This window comes from Myotis davidii, unplaced genomic scaffold (genome assembly GCF_000327345.1).
Source record: "Myotis davidii unplaced genomic scaffold, ASM32734v1 scaffold458, whole genome shotgun sequence".
Taxonomy (NCBI): Eukaryota; Metazoa; Chordata; class Mammalia; order Chiroptera; family Vespertilionidae; genus Myotis; species Myotis davidii.
Window position 1 is genome coordinate 2,275,999 of NW_006289819.1, and position 6,756 is coordinate 2,282,754.

General features: G+C 43.1%; 1 protein-coding gene across 2 annotated transcripts in view; it reads left to right on the forward strand.

Moving 5' to 3' along the window:
* The first annotated feature begins 527 nt into the window (after window positions 1-527).
* Window positions 528-6,756, forward strand: part of ERMAP (erythroblast membrane associated protein (Scianna blood group)) — a 19,999-nt gene continuing 13,770 nt past the window's right edge. Inside the window, exons 1-4 of one of the 2 annotated variants that reach the window (XM_015563180.1) lie at window positions 528-815; window positions 1,395-1,517; window positions 1,799-1,956; window positions 3,271-3,395. The gene's annotated coding sequence lies outside the window, so the exon portion shown is untranslated. Of the gene's footprint in view, window positions 816-1,394; window positions 1,957-3,270; window positions 3,396-6,756 lie in introns of both variants that reach the window. The other variant, XM_015563179.1, reaches the window with a different exon arrangement.

Genomic DNA, 6,756 nt, shown 5'->3' on the forward strand with positions numbered 1-6,756 from the left:
GGCGGTTTAACAAAAGTTTTCCCCGGGAATATTTTGTGGGACATCTGCTAGGCTTTGAAGGGTGAGATCTGAAACCTGGGACTAGAATTGTAACTTGTTGAGTCAGTTTCTTTTTTTTTTTAAATGTATTTTATTGATTTTTTTACAGAGAGGAAGGGAGAGGTATAGAGAGTTAGAAACACCCATGAGAGAGAAACATCGATCAGCTGCTTCCTGCACACCCCCCTACTGGGGATGTGCCCGCAACCAAGGTACATGCCCTTGACCGGAATCGAACCCGGGACCCTTGAGTCCGCAGGTTGAGCCAATCCGGCTAGGGCAAGTCTCAGTTTCTTAATTCAAAAAGCGGGGATGGTGATTGCTGTCTTATTGATTTCTGAGTTTTAATATTAGGAAGATCAAGTGAGATCCCGTTTGCCACAGTGCTTTGAAAAAGGAAATCGTCCGCAGTCCAGAAAAAAAAAAGCTGGCTGTCATTTTTCATTCATTACATTATCAAGGATTGAAGAAAATGGTAGGCAAATGCTTTGACAACAGAAACCCTGTTCAGTGCAACAACAAAAACTACTAACAACAATAATAGCCCCCTCTCTTCTGGGCTTTTTATGTTCCAGGCACTGTTCTTAGAGCCTCACATTTCTTAACTCATGTATTGCTCATAATAAGTTTGTGTAATAATGTACATGTATACTAATCTATGATCATTATCCCCATTTTACAGATAGAGGAACAAAGGCACGGAGAAGTTAAGTGACTTGTCCAAGGTCACACAGCTAGTTAAGTGTCCCACGCAAGAATTTCAGCCAAGGTTCTAGGTAAGACAATGAAAACATATTCAGGCCCATTACTTTTGTTTCTTTTGAAACAAATGATGGATGCTAAGCAAACAGGGTGTGGTCTAGACACACAATTTCAAAGTGTAAATTGTCACAACTTGTTGGAAATCAGTTTAGTGTGACATATCTAAAGCCTTAAAAATGAGCACAACCTCACACATAGACAAATACCGCCTGATTCTATTTATATGAGATATCTAAAATAGTCAAACCGCTAGAAAGTAGAATGGTAATTGCCAGGGGCTGGGAGAGGGGGGAAAAGGAAGATGTTCAGTGGATAGGGAGTTTTGCAAGATGAAAAAGTGCTAGAGATCTGTTGTACAACAGTGTGACTATAAAAATGATTAAGAGGGTAAACCTTAAGTGCCTTTTTAAATCAGATTTTAAAAAAGAGCATAGCCAGGCTGGTGTAGCTCAGTGGTTCAGGGTCGACCTATGAACCAGGAGGTCAGGGCTTGATTCCCAGTCAGGGCAGATGCCTGGGTTTGGGGCTCAATCCCCTGTTTAGGGAATGCAGGAGGCAGCCAATCAATGATTCTCTCTCGTCATTTCTCCCAGAGAAATTCTTGCACATGTGAACCATGAAACATGGATCAAGAATGTTCAAAGCAGCACTGTTTGCAAAAGCAAAAGACCAGAAACAACCGCATTTTTATCATCAAGGGAATGGACAGTCTGTTGGTATATTCATGCATTGGCCTACCACACAGTGGTGAATGGGTGTACTGGAGGGAATGGACAGTCTGTTGGCATATTCATGCAATGGCCTACTACACAGCGGTGAATGAATGTACTGGAGGCAATGGACAATCTATTGGTATATCCAGGCAATGGCCTACCACACAGCGGTGAATGGTGAATGAATGTAGTGAAGCTCTGTGAATTAGTCTGGATGAATTTCAGTGTCTTAATTTGCACTCCACCCATAGCAGAGTGTTTGAAACAAATCTTTCCATATTTAGGAAGTGATCCCAGGAATCAGAAATGGTGAGAAGAAAAGGAAGCAAAACCAATAAAATGTGCATTACTGAGCTACTGATGACTGTGGGCTACTGTGCTCATTCCCACTGGGAGCTCTCTGAGAGTTGTGAAGAATACAGCTCAGAACTGTCCCTCTGAGGTGCGAGGCTGGAGTGCTTTCCTCTATCTCCTGTCCCAGCAGGTTGATCCCCTGAGGTATTAACTTTCCTGAACTCCTGAGCTGCCCACAGGTCAAACAGCCTTCCCAAGTTTTGTAGAGAGCCCGAGTGAGATGAGCAAAGAACTGCTGTGGCCTCGGGGTGGCATGCTGGCAGCTTGTTGGCAAGTTTCAGTTACCCCGAAATCGAGTGGGTTGAGGGACATGGTTTGGCCCACCACAGGTGTCAGCTAGGCTCAGAAATGAATGTTGACTGAAAAAAGGAAATTACGGAGAATTAGGTATAATGTGCTCCATTTTTAGAAGGTTCAAAAACACGTAAAAGTATATAATGCTTTGGGGTCTCCCCCATATATATTTTATTATTGAAATATTATGTGATATGTGCTTTTTGTAAAAACCATGAAGAGTAAAGATGAAAGTTTCTCTCTTCTCTCTCCCCTCCCATCAATCTCATTGCCCTTTCCAGAAAGAACCATTTTTAAAATTTATTTTTTATTTAAGTATAGTTTGTACACAATTTTATATTGTTTATATTACTTTCAGGCGTACTATATAGTGATGTGACATTTTTATACCTTACCATGTGATCACCCTACTAATTCTAGTAATCATTTGTCACGTGTGCATTTATCACAATATTATTAACTATATTCCCCTTCACCTTTTTCGTCCATCCCTCCACACCATCCCTTTTGGCAACAACCCATTGGTCTCTATTTCTATGAGTCTGTTTTTGTTTCATTTGTTTTGTTTTTTAATTCATTGTTAAGGATACAATTATGGATGTTGTGAATATACAGTTATGGATATTATGAAAGCTGTCGAGACAGTCAGGAAAGGGTTTATCGCAGGTTGGTAGACAGTAAGCACGTTTGCTTGTCAGGACGCATGTGTCGGGGTGCAGCTGGAGATAAAGGCAGTGAGTTCAAGAAGGTGGCTAATTGGTAGATGTCTTTGAAACCGACCTTCAAGTTTACTCAGATTTGGAAAGTAAGTGGGAGCAAGCTTTTCGGAAAGGGTGCTTTAGGGTCAAAACTTATGAAAAGGAATCACTATGCAGTTAGCTGGGGAGGGGAAGGGTGTGAGGGCCAAAGGTCCCTGACACCCGGTGGCATTTGGAGTTTCCCTCACTTTTTAAGGGAGGCCTCTCTCTGCTCTGTTCCCTTATCAGGGGCAGACAGGCAGGGCGGAGCTTGTGGTGTGTAGGGGCAGCTAGAAGGGAGTCTGTGGGACAGAGAGGGAGCCCCTGGGTGAGGGCTGTGGGCATTAGAATGAAAGGAGAGCTTTTCCCAGGCCCACCTCCAGAGCCCTTCCCGACCCCTCTGCCTGATGCCTGATCTCCCCGGATGGATGGAGGGAGGCTCCGCAGCTTGGAGACTCCAGCTCTGCCGCACAAAGGGCCCTTGATTCCAAAGGTGGTGAGTGCTCCTCCCTTTCCCCTTCTTCATTCTCTTTAGTCCTTTAACTTTCTCAGGATCTTCAGGTTCGTTGGATAAACTATCCCCTTTCTCCTTACTCCCGAGAACATTTTAAAATATAAATATATACATACTTTTATTGATTTCAGAGAGGAAAGGAGAGGGAGAGAGAGAGAAACATCAATGATGAGACAATCACTGATCGGCTGCCTCCTGCATGCTCATACTGGGGATCGAGCCCACAACCTGGGCATGTGCCTTGACTGGAAATCGGACCGTGACCTCCTGGTTCATAGGTCGATTCTCAACCACTGAGCCATGCTGGCCAGGCACAAGACATTTTAAAGGACGAAATGAGGCAATGGGAAATGGGAAGCACAAAAGGGGAAGAGAGAGCAATGGGAAATGGGAAGCACAAAAGGGGAAGAGAGAGAAGGAGCCTGGGTGAGTTTTGTCTAAAGACTCTCATTCAAGTATTATTGTCATCACCATTGGTATTATAGCTATCACTAATTTAGTCCTTACTATTAGCCAGGCCCTGTGCTGTGTGCTTTCAGACTGATCATTTGTAGATTTGCAGGGTCTTCTGAAGTTGCTTAGAGCTATTAAGGGAACTTCTGCTGTAATGCTTTTCCTCACCCGTAGAAGTAACCACTGTTTACTATCTACACTCTTGCCTTTTTGCTAAGCATCTTCTCCCTAAATTGTATCATACTATCCATAGCTTTTTCAAGTTACTATTTGGGTTACAATGAAAACTTCCAAAATGCCTCTCTCTCTCGAAACCCAGGCATGTGCCCTTAATGGGAATCGAACCCAGGACCCTTCAGTCCGCAGACTGATGCTCTGTCCACTGAGCAAAACCAGCTAGGGCCCAAATGCTCTTAAAGATGGTTTTAGCATGTGTGTATGAAATGCTGTGTAGTATTTCATTGCAAGAATGTGCAACTATTAGTTAATCATTCCCATTTTAATGAACTTTTAGGTTGTTTTTAATTTTTCCTTTTCACAAGAAGCTTTGTGATGAGCATCCTCACCATCAAATCCTTATGCACATCCTTATTTATTTCCACAGAATTCTTTTCTGGAAGTAAAATTACTGGATTAAAACTTTTGCAAATTTATAAATCATTTGATACTGTGAAAGTTGATTTGCACTGGGCAAGCGAGTCATTTTCCCACCTGTGTAATAACTCTGGGTATTATTTTTTCTAATATTTGATAATTTCAGGGAAGACAAAGTCATATCTAACTGTGGTCTTAGTCTGCATTTCTCTGATGACTAGAGAGTAAAAGTCCATTTCTGGTGTCATCCTCTCCCGGGTTGGTTTGCCTCTATGGCTGCTTAACGTGACTTCATGACGTGCTTCAGGGAGACTCCCTGGCTGAAACCACCTCGGTTGCCCTTGTCACACAGAGTCACAATCTGATGGAAAGACTTCATTTGCCTTTTTATTCTTAGAATCTGGTGCAAATCATTTCACATGTATTTTCTATGAGTCCTATCTACGAAGTAGGTACTATCATTAACTCCATTTCATGTGTGAATGAGAGAAGACTTGGAGGAGTAACCTAGACTGTCTAAGGTCACATAGCTGGCAATGGCAGAGCCGGGGCTTGGCCCCAGGCTGACCTCTTAATCACAATAAGCAATCTGAATTTAAGAAGATGGGGCCATGGTGCGGGGAGGGCTCCTCTTATTTGATTTCAGGCAGCCCCAGTTCAGTTTGGAGCTCTGTGCTACTCTGGGCATGTCTACTCAGGGTGTGTTTCAAAAGCACCTTTTAATTGAGGGTGTTGGGGATTAGGGATCCTGGGTCCTGCCTACTTCTACCATCAACAATAATTGATAAGGTAGAGAGCTTTTCTCATTTACCTAACTTCTCCTGTTCAGTTTCTGAATAGCTGGCAACCTGCAGGAAAATGAATGGGATTGAAGCAAAAAAATATATCCTAACTATAATCCTAACCTCACTGTGTCCTAGTGTTATGTGGCCATTTGCAACACTGGGGGAGTAGAGAAGTATGCTGTGTGAATCATGATTAAAAACAAAAACAGCCCTGGCTGGTTGTTCAGTGGTTAAAGCATTGGCCCTAAGACCAAACGGTTCAGTTCCGGCCAAGGGCATGTACCTCGGTTGCAGGTTCATCCCAGGCCCCTGTCAATGTTTTTATTCTCTCTCTCTCTCCCTCCTCTCCCTCCCTCTTTTCTCTCTCTAAAAAAAATCAATGGAAAAAATATCCTCAGGAGAGGATTAAAAAATAAAAAAGCCCAGTGGGAAAAAAATTTAAAAAATAAAAAAGCCAGTGGGTTTGGTTCAGTGGTTGAGTTTCAACCCATGATACCGCCCCCCCCCCCACATGCCCAAGTTGTGGGCTCAATCCCCAGTAGGGGGTATGCAGGAGGCAGCTGATGGATATGTTTTTCTCACATTCATGTTTCTCTCTCTATCCCTCTCCCTTTCTCTCTTTCTAAAATCAATAAAAACATATTTTAAAAAAGTCAAATAAAAACAAAACATCCCTAAACCAGTGTGCTCTTTGCCATAAGAAAAAAAGAATTGGAAATGTGTTCAAAGCTTAAGTCACTTCATGTCCCAACCTCTCTTTGACAGCCCCACCTCCTCCAAGCCCCATCTTTGTCCTTTAGGGACCTGGCCTGATAACTTTCACCAAGCCCCTCCTCTTCCGAAAGGATCTGAAGTCTTGGAGAGAATGTAAGAGATGATCTCTTCCTGAAGTATTTTATTATAGTTCTTCCCCAATGGTAGCATGGAAGATCTGTTTCCTGCTATAGGAATTTCAGGCAGTCAAGGTGGTGGGAAAGACTTTTAGAGTAAGGAGTCCTTTAGGGTTTCCCTGTGGTTAATGCACTCAGTGCCCACACCTCCTGTGGATAACAGCACATTTATTGGGCACTTGTTCTGCCAGGCATTTGTGGCAAGTTCTTTTTTTTTAAATATGTTTTTATTGATTTTTTTTAGAGAGAAAGGAAGGAGAGGGATAGAGAGATAGAAACATTGATGAAAAACATCATTAGCTGCTTTCTGCTCGCCCCCTACAGGGATCGAGCCTGCAACCTGGTCATGTACCCTGATCGGGAATCAAACCAGGGACCTCTTGGTTCATGGGTCAATCAATGTTCAAGCACTAAGCCTCACCAGCTGGGCTGTGGCAAATTCTTTTCTTTTTTTAAAAAAAATAAATCTTTATTGTTCAGATTATTACAGTTCCTCCCCCTCCCCCCCGATAGCTCCCCTCCACCTGGTTCCCACCCCACCCCCTGCCCTTACCCCCCTCCATTGTCCACGTCCATAGGTTTACGATTTTTGTCCAGTCTCTTCCCGTACCCCCCACCTCC